Consider the following 19368-nt stretch of genomic DNA (forward strand, 5'->3'; position numbering starts at 1 on the left):
ATGATATGATTAATGTGAAAATTAATGATATGAGATATCCATGTATCAAGATTTTAGTATATGTATATGATATCAAAACCTGGTTGGCTTGATTTAGGCTAACACTTGAACGGTACCATTGCTACGTGTCCATGGTCTTCGTGATCATAATATTTGTGTTAACGCCACTGTACGGAGTGGTGTGAGATTGGATGGTCGATGTGGTTATTAAAGAAGTGTGCTGTGATCGCCCCTGGTGTATGGATCAGATTTGACAGACCCATCGGACCTACAAACTACTGTTTAACTTGGCAGTGGTCGGCCAACCATTGTCAGGTCCAGCATTCGGGCCACACAACCCAGCCATATGGGGGTAATACATGACAATAACCAGCTAACCTACTAGAGATGTTTTTATGTTATTATTATTATGATATGAGATGAGAAATGTTTATGAAAATGCAGTATGTTCTGTCATGTTTTGATATACATATGTTTTCCTAAATTTGACAAAACAGTTATTGAATATGTTATGTATGGGATACGTACAACACGGAATACTCATGTTACCACACACTAGTATTAGTTTATTTCCCTTACTGAGAGGTGTCTCACCCCTTAATCTTATAAACTTTTCAGGAGCCCCTGATAGGAGAGCGGGAAAAGCCCCACTAACCTAGTGCTGGATATCTGCCCTTTTTGGAGGGTAAGTTGCTTTTGTAGGGATAGTTAGATTTTGTGGGAAATGTCCCTAAATTTATTTTGGGATGTATATATGGAAATAGTATGGACTATAGCAACTCTAGTATGTTGTAATATATGGTATTAAGATGTACATTATTGTGGGTTTTCTGCTGCTAGAGCTTCTGCTATTAGGGCTTCTGCTGTATGTTCTGATATATCTCTGGTACCCAGGGGTCCAGGTGGATTGTGACCTACTAAGCTGGAATGTGAGATGTGTGGTTTTGATTTTATGATGATATTATTATTAGATTAAAAAAAATTTGTGGAAAAATGAGCAAGTCGTGACATTACGATCACAGTGGCTCCCGATCACTACAACGACGGCAACGTAGAGATGATCATCGATGACCAGACCGCCACCGTCGCTATTGCAATCACGCTTCGCCGCCGATCTCTTTGACATTTGTTGTTCCAAATCCTTCACCACATTCTTCTCCAGCATCTTTTCTATTCTCCATCGTCTCTGCTATAGCAGATCTACTGCTCACATTTGGTGATGAAGAATGCTTTTGCTATGGAAATTATTATTTTAAGGCCATTACATGGGTTTTAATTATTATATGGGTGAGAGTGATGTACAAAAAATAAGCATTTGCTGGATGAACAGTATTTAGATATTTGAAGTGATTATTTTATTATAAGGTTAGTATTTGCAAAAAAAAAAAAAAAATCCAGAATGAAAAAGAAAAAAGGTTTACCTTTATGGTTCAAGAGGCAACCAAGATGGAAAAATATGATGATCTAAATCATCACTTGTATCTCCAACAATCAGATCATCCTGAATTGATTTTAGTTTTTTCACCACTTATAGAGAATAATTATTTTATATGGAGTCGTGCAATGATTCTTGCACTTCAAGCGAAGAATAAAAACTGCTTCATTGACGGCACACTATCTCCACCACCTCTTGATTCCTCAGAATACTCGCAATGGAGACGATGCAACGTTATGGTAATCTCTTTGTGACGCCCCGATTTTCATTCAATTTTTTTTCCGATAATAATAAATAATTACACGTCATCCACAACACCCACAAGTCGACCATGTCAACAATCCTACTATCATTCATACGACCCAACTTGCATTGGGTATTGAGTAAAAAGTATTTTATTATACAACTTAACAGTGGAAGACAATATACATATTAGTCAAAATACAATACCCAAAGTATCAATATACACATACACAATACTATCTTATACCCAAAAACAATACAACCCTAGTCCAAACTCACCCTGTATATCAAGGTTCCAGCTCCTTACTATCACGGAGCTCTATCACCTTGCATATCCCTGTTCTCTGAAAAAATTAGATAATTTAGGTGAGACACATCTCAGTAGGAAGGAATAATTTATTTACAGTGTGTGGTCATATGAGTTCAATTATAATACACTTTACTTTTCAAATCATCATTTCATCTGAGAAAATACACTGATATACACATTTTCATAATCGTATAAATATACAACACAAGCTTTTTTTTTATAAGTTTTAAAATCATTTATCAAATTCAATGATTTCCAACACATATTTACCCACGAAGTTCCTGAGAATAGGGAAGATTCTCGTCCATACAAGTAGCTTCCCTCTACCCTAACACGTTATGCAGCCGAGTATGGCCACATCTGATACCTATCAGAGCACTCACCTTACTCAGTAAGCCCTCATACGAAGAGTTTCACTTCGCATCAATTATTTTTATTATTAACTCACGCGGTTCCATTTCTCAATTTTATCATTCTTTATTTCTCAATTTCTATTCTTTTTTTCATTTCTCATTTTAGCCAATTTTATCATTTTTTCACTTTTCACTTCACTTCACTTTCCGGATCATGAGTATCCTCGATATAAAATACCAACGTCGCGTTTGTAACTCATGGCCACCCTGAGGATCTTTCTATACACGTCATGCTTCCCCCCATGGTCAAGATTGTGCGGCCCAAAGGCTAGGTCTAATCGTGATTGGCCGACCCAATTAGATCAAATATCATATCACATATCGCGTCTGTAGTACAACTGACCGGCCTATAACCCTGATCCGGGCTCAAGGGGCCGAACAACCCTACAAAATGGCATAGTCGACTGTCACGCCACACACACCAAGACTTTGTGTGGTTGCACTAACACCACTCGCAATAGTATTGTGCTTAATATCATAACCATCCAACAGGGTTTACCACCACATACCCACAATCATTATGCGGTATTAGCATTTTATCATTCATATTTCACGTATTTCCATATTTCTCAATTTCATATTGCAGAATTAACATTACAATATTTTCATTTTACATATTCACATTTCAATATCATTATTCTCAACACATTTCATCATTTAAATGATCTTTTCTCAGTTCATAATTCATCTCATCTCATACTATCATATACATATCTTATTTCACAATTACTCAATATTTCTCAAAACACATTTCCATATTTCATCTTTCTTCATTTTCTCAAAGAATACATTTTTTGCACATTTCACATTCATCATTTTCCCACATTTCAATTCTCATATTAAAACACATTTCAGTATTACATATTTCACAGGGTAAATCATCTAACTCGATTTAAACATTTCTCAATATAAATCATATGCCACACAAATTTCACTTGATATTTATATCATAATAAATTTCAGGTAAAATAACATACATCATTTTCACATATTTCTCAACCTATAATTTTCATAAAAAGACTATTATAATTTATTCCCCTTACTGGCTTACTAAGAGACTCGTTAGGACCCAAATCCTACGCCCTTGGTGCCTGAAATTTAACTCCTACAATTTACATTTTCTCCAGATTAATTAATCTATTTCTCCAACATAATACCCATCTAACCTTCCCTAAGCTCCATATACCTCAAATTAATATTTAAACTATTATTTAATACCCCCACTTAATTTTCTGAATTTTGCCTACGGGTCCCAAAATTACACCTGCAAAGCTCATCCGGACCCTAAATTTTAGAAATCCTACTTCAACTCCAGATGCTCAATATTTTAGCATTTCTAAACTAATGTTAATTAATTAAAAATAAGCCCCTTAATAACCCCCGCACTCCAAATTTGGGGTTTTGATCCGACACCCCCACAAGAATTATGTCCTGTTAGACTTGTAGAGAATCATCTCTAAATTCTCGTGGTGGTATTCATTCATCGATTAGGCTTATATTTTGTAAGAAATTAAAGAAAAAAGAGAAATTGGCTTACCTCAGGGGATAGGCCTACGCCACTCCTACCCCCGATCTACTCAGGTAGAAATGACAGCAGCGAAGAATAGAGTCCAGCGGTATATTCGAATTTTCGATCGAACGAAAATCCGTCACAAAATCGAGGAGAGAGAGAGAGAGAGAGAGAGAGAGGGCTAGAGAGAGAGAGAGAGAGAGAGAGAGAGAGAGTTCAGAAGCTGCGCTGCAGGAAGAATAAAGAAAAGAAAAGAAAAGAAGAAGAAGAAGAAGGAAAGACAGAAGCTTCTAGCTTCAGGATTTGATATTATAATAATAATAATAATAATAGTAATAATAATAATACTAATAATATATTTTATTAATAAAAATAAAAGTAAATTTTATTCATTATTTTTTTCTTTTCTTTTTTTTTATAAATTCGATTAATTAATTAATTAATTAAAAAAAAAAATTTTTGGAATTACTCTACTAATCTTCTATAACCCTTTTTGGGGTTATTACACTCTTGCTTCTCAATTCTATTTCCAAGGAAATCTCTAGCAGTGTGATCTATTATGAAACTGCATGTCATATGAGACGACCTAAAAGATCGCTACTCCCAAGTCAATGGTCCTCGCTTATACAAGCTAAAATAAGATATTGCTAATCTTGTTCAAGGATCCTTATCAATTGGTGCATATTTTTCCAAATCGAAGAGTTTGTGGGATGAATTATGCGCAATTCAAGGAACACCTACCTGCACTTGTAGCGCAAGCAAGGAGACCCTCAAACAGCAAGAACTAGACTGTGTCTTAAAGTTTTTGATGGGGCTCAACGATTCCTATACTGCAATTCATGGCCAGATACTTCTAATTGATCCACTTCCCACTCTCAACCGTACTTATGCCCTTGTACTTCAAGAGGAACGTCATCGTAGCATCTTATCTCCACCATCCATTGATGGTATTGCTCTGGCTACCGCCAACCATCAGCCACGAAAGGAAGGATGGCCTGGTCCACCCAAGAAGTCTTTCAAATGTATGCACTGTGGCAAAGAAGGTCATACTATAGATTGATGTTATCGCATCCATGGTTTCCCTCCAGGGCATCGCAGTTCAAAACCTAATCAAGGTCCCAGGCATAGTGCTCATTAGGCTTCTTCACATCCATCCACTAGCAGCCTTCCTTTTTCTCTTGAACAGTGTCAGCGACTTCTTGCCATTCTTAACAACTCTGTTCCCTCTCAACCCATGACACACCAAGTGGGTAGTGTTGAATCACCATTGTCAGGTCAATCTCATAATGATTTACTATGGATTCTTGACAGTGGCGCAACTAATCATATGGTCTACTCACCTACTGCTTTCACACAGTTTATCCCCGTACATGGCCATACCGTTCAATTACGAGATGGATTTCATGCCACCGTTACTCATATTGGATCAGTTCACTTATCTTCTAATCTTGTTTTAGACAATGTCCTTTGTGTCCCGACTTTTCATTTCAACTTAATTTCTATTCGTAAATTGTGCAAAATTCATCATTGTCACATTATTTTTTCTTCTGATTTTTGTTTCATTCAGGACGTACGCTTGATAAAGATGATTGGGATGAGAACTAAGCAGGATGACTTATACCAATTTACTACAAATGCTAGTTGTCAAGTGGCTACATCCACATCCACTTTCCAACTTTGACATCGACGTTTGGGTCATCTGTCAAATAAAAATTTGTCTTTTCTTTCCAATAAATTTCCAAAAATTTGTAGTTATAATTCACATCCATGTTTAATTTGTCCATTGGCAAAACAAACTCGTGCACCTTTTCCATCTAGTTCCATCTCTTCTCTTAAACCTTTTGACTTGTTGCATGTTGACATTTGGGGGAGCCATCGTGTTGCTTTCACTAGTGGTGCACACTATTTTCTCACCATTGTTGATGACTATACCCGTTGTACCTGAGTTTACTTAATGCGCCACAAATCTAACACACGCCCTATTGTGTAATCCTTCATCCACCTTATTGAAAATTAATTTTCCACCACCATAAAAATCATTCGAAGTGATAATAGGTCTGAGTTTGACATGCCTTCATTTTATGCACCCAAAGGCATCATACATCAAACTAGTTGCGTCAACACTCCCCAACAAAATAGAGTAGTTGAACGCAAACATCGTCAACTCCTTAATGCTACTCGTGCATTAATTTTTCAAGCACATATGCCTAAACACTTTTGGGGGGATGTCATTCTTACCGCAACTTATCTCATTAATCGAACCCCTTCCCCTATTCTAAATGGTTTGTCTCCTTATGAAAGACTATATAATGTCAAACCTTCATATAGCCATCTGCGAGTCTTTGGATGCCTATGCTTTGTCTCCACTCACTCGCAAAATCCATCAAAATTTGACCCTAGAGCGAATCGGTGTGTTTTTCTTGGTTATCCATATGGCCAAAAAGATTACCAACTTTATAACCTTGCAACACACGACATCATTGTATCTCGAGATGTTCTCTTTCATAAAGATTCCTTCCCTTTTGCTTCATCTACCCCCAAACCCATGGATCCCGTTTTACCTTGTCCTATTTCTTCTCTTGACATCACTGAAGTTCCACCTTTATCACCATCTTCACCACCAAACTCTCATCCATCCCCATCTAATATTTTACCCTCCTCTCCACCTCCCCGACGATCTAGTCATCCTACTCAGCCACCGACATACTTGCAAGATTTTCATGTGAAACAGGTTTTACCATCTCGACCCGCTCAATCATTTGACTCTGCAATGGTTCGTTCGTTAGGTAACCCTTATTGTCTAACTGATTTTTTATCTTATTCCCATTTATCTTCTTCTCACCTTGTTTTCACCACAGCTCTCTCTCTTGCCAAAGAACCACAATCATTCTTACAGGCCATGACAGATCCCAACTGGCGTATTACCATGCGTGCTGAAATTGATGCTTTCAAGCTCAACAACACCTGGCAACTTACTCCTCTTCCTCCTGGTAAGAAACCCATTGGCTGTAAATGGGTATACAAGATCAAATACAACTCTGATGGATCCATTGACCGATACAAAGCTCACCTAGTTGCAAAGGGCTACAGTCAACAAGAAGGCATTGACTACACTAAGACATTTGCTCCGGTTGGTAAAATGACCACTATCCGTACCATTTTGGTTCTTGCTTCCACTCGCAATTGGCACATCTATCAACTCGATGTCAATAATGTCTTTCTCTATGGCGACCTTGATCAAGAAATCTATATGCAGCTTCCTCCGGGATTCGGATGAAAGGGAGAGACTAGAGTTTGCAAGCTTATTAAGTCTTTGTATGGTCTCAAAAAAGCTTCAAGACAATGATATGCCAAACTTTCTTCTACTCTCATTGATGCAGGAGACAAACAATCCAAGGCAGATTATTCACTATTTGTCTAAACCCATGAGGGTAATTTCAATACCATTCTTGTCTATAAGGATGACATTATTGTTGTAGGAAATAACTTGAAATAGATCAATGAGATCAAGAAATACCTAAGCGATCATTTCAAACTCAAAGATCTTAAAATTCTTAAATACTTTCTGGGAATCGAAGTCGCCCGTTCAGCCAAAGGAATATTTTTATCCCAAAGAAAGTATGCACTTGAGATATTAGAAGATACAAGCTTCCTTGGAGCTAAACCTGGAAACTTTCCCATGGATCAAAATCTTGCACTTAACGAAAGTGATGGCGAACTTATTCCAGATCCTTCGTCATACAAGCGACTTGTTGGAAGATTAATTTATCTAACCATCACAAGACCCGACTTAGCCTATTCAGTGCATATGCTAAGTCAGTTTATGGACAAGCCACGAATACCACACTTCGATGCAACACACAAAGTCTTACGGTACCTTAAGAAAACCCCAAGTCAAGGAATTTTCTCATCTACTTCTAGCAAAATTCAGCTCTATGCATATTGTGATGCAGATTGGGCATGATGTAGGGATACCAGACAATCGATCACCGGGTATTTCATCCTACTCGAAAAATCACCCATTTCCTAAAAAACCAAGAAACAAACAACAGTTTCACGCTCCTTAGCTGAAGCAGAATATAAGTCTATAGCCTCCACATGTTGTGAGGTCACTTGGCTAAAGTCTCTACTCTCAGATCTTAATGTAATGCATTCTCAACCAATCAGTTTGTACTGTGATAACAAAGCCTCTATACACATAACTTCAAATCCAGTGTTCCATGAATGACCAAGCATATCGATATAGACTATCATGTCGTTCGAGTGAAACTCCAGAGTGGCATTATCCAAATGGCTTACATGCATACAAGTCAGCAACTTGCTGACCTTTTTATTAAAGCACTTGGATTCACATAGTTTAATTATTTACTTAACAAGTTGGGTGTCATAAATATTCATTCCAACTTGAGGGGGAGTGTTGAGGAATGCTGCACTTCATGGCATAATCGAGCATTGAAAAATGCCACAATCTGCGGCATAAATTAAGAAATCAAATCACAATTGAAATCACGTAAGGAGAAAAGTCAATCTTGATGTACAGATTGTTTAAATGTTTTTGTATAAATAGGGCTTATACAAATTGAAATAATACACAAAAAATTCAATCCTTGCTTCTTTGATTTTTCTCCCATTTCTACTTCAGTTTTATTAGGAAAGAATTAGAAAAGGGAGGTTCTGCAGAATTCGAGAGAAAAATCTGAGTGAGAAATTGAGAGAAGTTCTACACTATATAGTGTGGAGAGAAAAGAGAGAGATTGGAATCAATGAGTTTTAGATACCTAGGAGCAGAGAAGTTGAATCACAGAATTCAGAAAGGGAATTAGAGAGCCAGACGCACACAGAATCAGGAAAAGAAGACCGGAGGAGAGCAAGTGAGGGTAAATTCTTAAGTTCACGTTCATCAAATTATTTCAGTTCATTGGAACCACCTCGAGTTCAGGTCCCTAGCTGACCCCATAACCAATCCAGACCTAAACCAGTTTCGAGTCACCTCCTGGATCCGATCCCTGTTTTGACCCGACACTCAAACCATTTAAAATGTTTTAACCCAAACCCGTTAAAATGTTTTAACCCAAACCCATTTGAAAATTTTAACCCAAGCCCAGCTGATTCTCAAGACTCAATCAGCCCACTTTGTTTTAAAGACTGAAACCCGAGTTTGTTTTAAAAAAGCTCAAAGGCCCACTTAACTCTTACACTCCCGGGTCCCTATTTCAATTCAACCCTCAGCCCGTTTTTAAAATACCTGTGGCCTATTTTAAAATTCTAACCCTCAAGCCCATTTTTGAAAATCCATGGGCTCGAGCCTAGGTTCAATGACTTTTAAAAAATAAAAAAAAAAAAAACATGCCCCGAGCCCATTTCTAAATTTTAAAACTCAATCGAGTCAGACCCATTTCAAAAATCAACCCTGGCCAAGCCCATTTTTAAACTAAGCCCACTCGAATTCTAAAAAAAAAATTGAGGCCTAACTCGTTCCCTAACACACACAGGCTCAACCCACACAATGCCTACACGTGTCCAAGACACGTGACAAAGTCCACGTGGCTCGCTCAGGGTTCCCCAAGTCCACCCATCTCACCCGGGTTGACTCGCATGAGTCCACCCCGATTTGACTCACACACTCACTAGGTTGACTCCTGCCAGTTCAACCCACCTCACTCGGACCCACACAGAGCTGGATGACACACCGAGTCGACTCGCACAAGTCAACCCAAACTCACCCACCGAGCCAAAGACGAATTAACCCGTCTTTGTCCCCGAGTCTGAGACCTAACCCTATCTGCAACCCTATATGCAAGTCCAACACTCATGCACCCTAGCATCCTAACTGTAATGACCTGCTTAGTTTACTACATAATCAACCACATTAAATACCCTGATACCATTAACTTATAACATAACAACGTTAACCCAAACCTGTGGGTAACAGGGACACACCTGTCACACACAACGGACACCTAAGTAGTAGTAAATATAAATTTCATCCACCCAACCATAAAATGCAATACCAGAGTTACTTACATTCCACCATATTTCTTTCAAAAACACCAAAAGATAAAACTAGAATCTTACATCAAAAACCTACTGACCCTAGTTCAAAACTCACCCTCCTAGCAGGGTAGTAAAAACTACCTCTAATAGCGCGAAACTCAGTTCGCTTGTCTGTTTGGGTTCCCTGAAATATTTTAAGCTGAGGTGAGACACCTCTTAGTAAGGAAAATAAACTAAATACAGTTGTGTGGCAATATTAATATTTGCGTGCTATAATAAATATACAGTAATATTACATGCTTAAAAACACTAATAATATCATAACTAAATAAACATACAATTTCATAGTTATATTAAATCATACTGTATCTCAATGTCCATAAAATCATCTGTTATAAATAGTAGTACTAAAATATAATCAGGATTAATAGCTAGCTGATGTCATATATTACCCTACATAACGGGTTGTGTAGCCCGAAGGTGGGACCCGATAATGGCTGGTTGACCACTGCCGAATCAAAAATGTCTGTAAGTACAATGGGCCCGCCGCACCCTGGTCCGGACTACCAGGTGGACGTTTACAACTCTACACTGAAAGCCATGTCGATTATCCATCTCCCACCCCCTCTACTGGCAAGGGTAGTTAGCACAAGTTTAAACTGAACTAAACTGTATAGCTACAATACCGTGCTCCTAAAAACTAATATGAACTATCATCCAGGTTCTGATAACATATAGTACATAATCATATATTGTTTTAATATAAATAGATTGATAGCATTTTCTGAATTCTATCATAACATAAATAAACACAACCTTGCATCGGATACATACATAACTGCGGCCTTACGCCGACTAACATACATAACTGCGGCCTTGCACCGACTATCAATCACGACCTTGGGCCAGACATATCATAGATACTAAACTGAGCAAATGTATTGTTTATCATATATTCTGAAACCATAATTTCCTGTATTATCCGTGTTATTCCTAAAAATAATTGTAAACATATTTTTTCTGTAAATTTAACTTAACATAATACAATATACATGAAATAATATTAATGCCACACAAACTGAATAAAATCATGAATTCTATTCTGAAATCACATTTCCTGACATGTACACTAAAACAAACATATTCTTGTGTAAAAATAGTAATTTCCTAGGTATATATATTTTTTTCCAAACGTACTCATACATAATACATGCTTTCTAAAAATTAATCTGTTATTAATTAATAATAATTTTCATGAAAAATTACTACTTTAGTTTACTTCCTTACCTGACTACTGAAAAGCCCTTAAAATGACTAGTCTTGCACCTACAGAGTTTCACGATTAATACCCTAAAAACAACATTACCATAAACAAAACTTCAGTATTTCTTCAAATGCTACCTTTTCTACAATTATAGGAATGTCAAATACTCAATAAAAAATTTTACCCTGAATTTGAGATGAAGTCCAAGTTAACCCCACCAACGTTCTACTCCAGCGGACTTGAAGAGAACTATCCCAGAATAGTGTGGCGATTTCAGATCATCGATCCGATAAAAAATGAACCCAAAATCTTAGAGAGAAAGAAGAAGAATCGAAGAAGAGAGAGAGAGAGAGAAGTTCTTCGCATGAATTCTGCGGTGAAAACTGAGTTTAGACTATATATACACCTACACACGTCGAACAAGTCGATGAGACACATCACCTCATTGATGAGGCCATGAATGGAGTTCATCGACGAACGCTTATTCGTTGTCGACAAAATTCAAAACTAAAAATACCCCCTCGATAACTTCTCATCGATGAAACACGTGTCCCCGTCAACGATCCCATCAAGCGTGTTCGTCGACGAGACCTTGTTGAATTTTAATTTACAATTTCTTTTTTTCTTCTATTATTTAATTAATATAATTCACCGAATCTCTACACTAACCATCAAAAAAAAGCTCAGCATTGGTATCACACACACACATCAAAATCTCAAAACAAAGAAATCTTAGACTAAATAGAAGTAAAACAGAGAAGGGAAAAAAGGACTTAGCCTTTGGCTTCGTTTTTGGACATCCGAGCAACCTCAGATCTAACCTCCCTCGGATCACTCAAAGCTTCGTCATCTTGTTCTTCTGATTCATGGTTAAAGGAAAGAGCTCTGAAGTATAAGGTATCATCTTCTCAGCGGATTGCGGGAAAGAGAGAGGTAAGAGACAAAAAGGGACTAAGAAGATGATGAGCACTGGAGAGTTGCGGAAAGAAGAACTAGATTAAGGTTTGCAGAGGGCTTTGCATGGAGCTGCAGAAAAGAGAAAGGCATTGTGGCTCAGGGCAAAGGAGCGAAGAGAAAAGAGGGCGAACAAAAGGTGGTTACAAAGAATAGAGGGGGAGTGTTCGGTAAAAAGAAGAGGAGAGAGAGAGAGAGAGAGAGAGTGTGTGTGTGTTGCGAGAACAGGGAGTGGCAAAATGAGAAAAGAATTTTTGGCTTAAATATGTCCTGCCTCAAGACCCAGGGATCTTGACACATAGTGCCTCCCGTCGCCCTACGATTAAGGTCGTGCACGGACAGATCCTGCTCGTTCGTTATATGTCAAGTTTAAGTGCACCAGATGAAGCCACGTTGATCATCGAACCATCACCGTTTGATCTAAGTAGGCTTGGACGGTCACGATCTGGCCGACGTCAACATCCATGACATGTTTGATGGCCACCGTTCGATCTAAATCCATCGAAGGGTCACAATTCACCCTTGCTAGCATCTTTCAGCGCCCTGCTTGGAGTCGTCCGATCCCCATTACACCAACGGACTGGATTTCTCTTGTGTCAGAAGCCATTGTGAAAACCTACACGCACCTCTGCTCGGTAGTCCATCCTGTCCTGCAGGCAATCAATGCCGGAAGACGCCCTTGTTTCTCCACCATTGGATTTCTGTTCCCAATGAACGACCATGATCAGTTCCTACTTGTGTACACGGACACGTGACGAGCCCATCCCCCGCATCATCAATGTTTGATGTGGCCACATGCTCGCTGTTGAATCAACTTGGTATCAACGACCACGATGATGCCACGTGGTTAATCTGGACGTCTCCCTGAATGCCATTCGTCAAGCGACGCGTGGACTTCCCTTACCATGCGCATGACAACCGTTTGTTTGCTTCTCCAGACCAGCGGTCACGATTTAGCCACGTGCCCAATCCAAGTCACGCGTTTTCACCCCCATGGATACTGCCACGCGTCACGGCCCTGACCAAGCCTTAAACCGACTTTCTCCAAAATGGTCAAAGTTTGACCCGTCCCCTCCCCCCCCTAACTGCATCACACTGGTTTTTCCTTTTCTTTTATTCTTAATATTCTTTTTAAAGATATAAAATTCATAAAAATTCCAAAGAAAATCATAAAAGTCTCAAAAAAATACATAAAATTCTGAAAAATATTTAAAGGTTCATAAAAATATCATAAATTTCACAAAATTCCAAAAAAATATGTTTTAATTTCAAGTTGTTTTTTACAATAAAACAAAATTCCTAGAAAGTCACAAAAATTCTAAAAACTTCAAAAATATTTTCAAGTTTTGATTGTCACAATTTTCATTTCAATTTTATTTGTGCTATTTTAAAATTCGGGAAAAATATCAAAAAAAATCACCAAAATATTTTCCCACTTAGGAAAATACTTTTAAGTCCTGGAAGTCATTTTCATCCCGGATATGCCCAAAACCTCCCGGGATATTATTTTTCATGCTTAGAAAACTCTATAAAGATTTTAAAAATTCGGGAGAGTATTTCGTACTCTATTTTCTTAATTGTCCATCCCAATGATTGCAACGGGAGGCATTGAACTCTTTGGAGTACGATATGCCCTAGTTATGAGGGAATACCTATATAATATTTTCATTCTTTCGATTTTTGGAAGAGAGTAATTTTAAAGGCTTATTAAATTTATTTTGGGGATAATTTTTAATTAATCTGGTACCATTTGTAAGAATGGACGTGTAGGGGGTGCTAATACCTTCCCCTCGCATAATTGTACTCCCAAGCCTGACTCTGGTGAAATATACCAATTCTACCCCTAACTAGGTAACAATCAAGTATTCCAACCGCACTTTAAAAGGTTAATGGCGACTCCATCCAAGTTTGCAGCCACACCCATTGCCAGAGTGGTTTCTGCCGAGTCCAGGATGTCGCGACAGTGATCCATCAATATAGGGAAGGCAATAGTGTGACTGATTTTCTCGCTAGAGAAAGAGAAATGAGAAACAATGTCATCTACGAAGAACAACATCTTTTACCACGTTTTCTGAAAGGTATCCTTTGGATGGATAGGTTGAATCTCACTTCCTTTCGTCATTAATTCATCTTTTAGATTTTTGTTTGGTTGGTTTAGACTTTTTGATTTTAGTTTATTTTATTATCTTCGTTTTTTATATGCTTGTTTAAATTTGTTTCTTATTTAGCTTTGTTTGATTTTGTAGTCCGGTTTTGGTTGGTTGTTGGTGTTGTTTTTGAAAGACATTTAATGTTTTTTATCTGTAATCTCCCAATACTTGTCTTATAACCACGGTATTCCTCTGCCATAAGTGAGGGTATATCAATAAATAATTGAAGGTGCCGCCATCCTTTCTTAAAAAAAAAAAAAAAACTTCTCTCTAATTACAAGAGGAGAATAATGATAACTCTCTCTTGTATTTGGAGTATACAAATCTCTCTAAAATTAGGAGAAACTAGAAACACAGACTATAACAGGGACACTTTGTAGGAGAGTACTTGATTTGTCTCTCTAAAAGTGGATTTGGAGATACTTGGGATGGCTTGGAACTCCTAGTAGACATCTCTATTTATAGTAGAGAGTACTGCACACCTTTATTGAATTCTCCTTTGTGCAGCACACCTTTGTAGACTTAGGCAGCCACCTTTGTAGACTTGTGCAACTACCAAATAAATAGTGCAGCTACCATATAAATATTACAACCACCATATGAATAGTACAACTCCTATATTGAACTTTGAATGCTAAACCTAGGAGATAAATTTTAAAATTCCAATTCACCCGCCTCTTGGGAATAAACCAAAGCTAACAATTGGTATCAAAGTCTCGTTGCACTAGACTTAAACGTGTTTGCAAAAAGATCGTAATGGCTCAATTTGGTGTATCCTCATTCAGAGAGGGACGATCACCTTCCAGTCCTCCATTCTTTAGTGGTGTTGATTACACCGCCTAGAAAATTAAAATGAGCATATTTATAAAATCAATGGACTGAAGGGTTTGGCAGGTGATTGTCAAAGGAATTTGTAAGCCTATAAATGAAAATGATATTACTGTGACGCATGCAAATTCACATGCCATGGATTTACTATATTGCGCTTTAGATTCTAATATTCTACTTGAGATTACGCCATGCTCTAGGTCAAAGGATATGTGGGAAGAGTTGGATAGGAGATATGGACAAGGCAAAGAGGAGGAGTCTATTGATCCATATGATCAGGAGGAGGTAAATTATGAGCTAGTAATCAGCGATAAGGTATATGATTCTCATTCTAGCTCAATTGATGATTCTTATGCTGAATGTTGTGTTATGTCACATGCTGAATCATCTATTGATAATACTGTTAATGATGTATACGATGATTCTTATGAAAAGTATTGTAGCATATCGTATGATGAATCATTTGATAATCTTTATGATAGTCCTATTGAACTAGCATGCAATGATTCATATAATAATTGTGATATATCTTGTAATGAATCATATGCCAAATTGAATAATGAAAGCATGCTGTCGTATGAAAAACTAGAAAAGACTTTATTGAAAATGAATAAATTTCTAATTAAGTTATCTAAGCAGAAATCATTTTTAAGAATTGAGAATAAAGGGATAGCTAAGCAATTAAAAGAATTAAAGGATTATCCTGCTATCATTGAGAAGAAAAAGATTAAGAAGATATTGAAAATTATTTGCTTAGAAGAAGAAATAGATGATTATTTTATTGTTGTACCCAAAGTAGAATATGAAAAGAATAATCATAATAAACCCTTAAGAGTTGAAAGAAAGAAATTTTTCAAAAAGGGTTCATATTATGAGTCTCATAGTCATTCATCTGCCTATTTTTGTAAAAATATAACAAATAAGCAAAATCCTTCACGCATATACAAAATTTGCTTATATAGTAAAATGAAAGGGCACGTCAGTTTTAATTGTCTATTTAGAAGTGTGTGAGGCCTAGACAAAGAAATGATATGAGTGATCATAAAAGCAAACCCCGTAGGTCCTAAAGAAAAGTGGATTTAAATTAATATTACTTAATTATTTAATGCTTCGTTAGATCTTAGGATTAGGTTTAAGGGTTGTGATGACTATAGGATCGGGAAGAGGTGCATGCTTAAAATTCTAAATCTTAGTACATGCATTCAATATACTTGATGAAATCTTAAATAATTAAGCCAAAAATATGAAAACACCGGCTATAGCATACTTGATGAAATCCACTTCCAAATGGACAAGACTTTCTTGCTTGGTAAATAATTCTAGATACTTAACTCATGCTTAAAGATAAAACATCTTAAGTTAAGCAACTGTTGTCCATTGCAAAGAGATGAGATTTAGGGGTCCATCATATTCTATACATCTTTAACTCTAATCTCATTAATCAAAATTGAGTCATCACTCTAGGTATAAGCACCAGTAATCATAAATTCCATATCTACTAGTGCTAATTAAAAGTCATTCCTCTCGTAACCAAATTAGGGGTATCCACTAAGGGAATCAAGTCTTCATCTAGATATCATAAATTTTTTCCCTTTGAGTTTAAATCATAAATCCTCTAATTTTGGCTTATTCCATTCACAAGAAATCCTTACCACTTCATGATCATACCTAGTAAAGTATTATCCATCTATGGGCTCGTATCCTTAACTTAACTGGTCAATTATGCTTCAATGAATACCCTCCAGCTATGGTTGATTTGAAACTATCAAATAGCATCATTTTTTAAATATTCATACTCCATACTGCTCTTTGCTAAAACTAGTTAGGACATATTGTTTGGCGTGCTCATCATGTATATCGTCCTACTTCCTCAAATACTCTTTTGAACATAATAGAAATTTAATCCTTATAAGTATTTAATTTATACTTCTCACATAGCTCTCAACTTTTAAATCAAATCCTTTAGAGCATTATATACCTTGAGTGTGTTGAATGGCTAAATTGGTTGCCTAGGTCCTTATCTTGATAAATGCATATATCTCAAAGTGACCTATGCATATGTAATTAATATCGAAAGTCATTCCAACTCGTGCCTCTCACATATTGAAGATCATAGGAAAAGAGGCAGACATTGGCTTATCACTTTAATAAATATTCATTATGACTTTTTGGTCCGATAAGCCTAAAGCATTCATGCCAAGTCTAAATCCATTGAAAATCTTAGGAACCTTGGCTAAAATATTTGGATATGAAAAAAGCAAAAAATGAATAAGTGCATAACTCAGGGGGAGCATTTCTTTTCAAAATTTCATGACTCTCTTGAATGCTCTCATTATTATATTTCCATATGCCTTTATGAAATGCAACACATCGCCAAACTCATAACTATCCACTTTTGTTCACTGTTCATATTATATCTTGATGGATAGTGATTTGTGATTATCTAGTATTGTGAACTATTATTGAATATATTGTTTGATAATACTGGATTGCATGGAACGCCATCTGCAAGGTTGTTGTAGAAACTTATTTACTTGCACGCTTGTATGGAACGCCACTACATGGCTGATGCAGTATGTTGTGTATTGCATGCTGGTACTAAAAATAGGTTCTCGCATGCTCCAACTAAATTATTATGAATTGATTGTTTGAATCTATCAGGTCTTGGTGCATAAAAATTTGGGAAATGCTCAATTTACAGTCAGTAAACTGTTGAAATTTCAATGGAATTTTTCCAAAAAAATCCATGTACAAAGATGATTATGATGATAAAAATGTTAAAATATTTTTGAAAGGATGAGTGAAAATTTAAATAAAAATATCAAAAGTTTCATCCTAGCATAATCATCGAATAGTTAGAGGAACTTAACTCCATCCCTAGAGAAAGGGTATAAAGAATTCATATGCATCATGCCTTACTTATAGGATATTGAGGCTCTTCTAAGAACCCTGAACATCATATCCCACTTCTAAAGTTTTATGTTCTGATATGGATTGTTCTTGGTTAGGTGCTTTATCTCATGCCTTAATATATATTTTCTGATGCATGTGTGACCTATAGGGATGATTATACCGGTCAAATGGTAGAATGAATAAATCTTAATCCAGTATATTTTTTTTAAAAGACTTAAAAATGATTGCTTGTACTACTTGGCATACTTAATGAAATTAATATGTATTAAGTATAAGTAGTTTATTTCATCTAAGCTTGGATTCAATTTGAAAAAGGGAGCATCTTAAACTAAACTCTTATCTTGCTATGCTCACTAGGATTGTAGGCTTAGATGTGTTTTGAAATTATCGTGGCATGTGCTTGACTATTATGTTAATTCTCAAATGCCTTAGACTGACCTTAGGACCCACAAATCTGCATGAAAAAGTTCCCTATTGCATTAAAAATAAACATCATACGAATATGGTTAATATATAAAGAGATCATAACTAATATGCATAAAAAATGCATACTCGGTTGACCGAACCTGAATGCTTCAGTCGACCAAACTAGGAAGTGGTCAACAGTTTGACCATGGCTCGATCGACCGAACAAGGCTAGTTCAATTATGTTGGTCGACCGAACTGCCCTGAGGTCAACATTTTGATCCTTCGGTTGACCGACCCAAAATGTGTTGCAACACTATGGTTGACCGAAGTTCCTCGGGTGATGTTCCAACTACCTGGTCGACTGAGTTTTATAGTTCAAAATGTCTCGGTTGACCGAACCGCGCTAAATTGGACAATCACTTTCAAATCTTCTGAGACGGTCGTCCAACAACTCGGTTCATTTTTCTCCATGGTCAACCGAACTTGGACACTTGGTTAACCAAACGTTAAGTTCGATTAACCGACCCTCTCGGGTTGCTGAATTTTTACCGAGAGTTAAACTGAGTTAATTTTTATTAAACTCAGTTAATCTTTTTCAAAAATACCCAGTGTGTCCCCAACGACTATATTTTCTCCCATTTCTATATATAGCCCCTCATTTGCTAAAATTAAGCATGGATTAGGATTTGAGATTAGGAAAAATTATTTGAAAATATTTTGTCCAAATTTCTATATTTTCATATCTCTTCAACCCTATTGCAAAAATCTACCTCCTATACTCATCTAATTATTTATCTTAAACGAAGGTAGTATTCTTTATACTCTTTGCATAGGCTAAACTCTCCCTAGTTTTATTTGATTACGTGTTAATTTTTGGAGATTTAGTTAAGGTTTTTCCTATAATATTTATTTCATAAATATTTGATTGGGAAAACTCTTGCGTGGC

The 19368-nt window shown here is 36.7% G+C and overlaps 1 long non-coding RNA gene across 1 annotated transcript; it reads right to left on the reverse strand.

Moving 5' to 3' along the window:
• Positions 1-1771: 1771 nt before the first annotated feature.
• On the reverse strand, positions 1772-12359 carry LOC131163639 (uncharacterized). Its single transcript, XR_009139078.1, has 3 exons — positions 11354-12359; positions 11193-11255; positions 1772-2022 (listed from the first exon to the last, which is right to left on the reverse strand). It is a non-coding gene; the product is annotated as an uncharacterized LOC131163639 (long non-coding RNA).
• Between the last annotated feature and the right edge of the window lie 7009 nt (positions 12360-19368).

Source organism: Malania oleifera, chromosome 9 (assembly GCF_029873635.1).
Source record: "Malania oleifera isolate guangnan ecotype guangnan chromosome 9, ASM2987363v1, whole genome shotgun sequence".
In the NCBI taxonomy this organism is placed as follows: Eukaryota; Viridiplantae; Streptophyta; class Magnoliopsida; order Santalales; family Ximeniaceae; genus Malania; species Malania oleifera.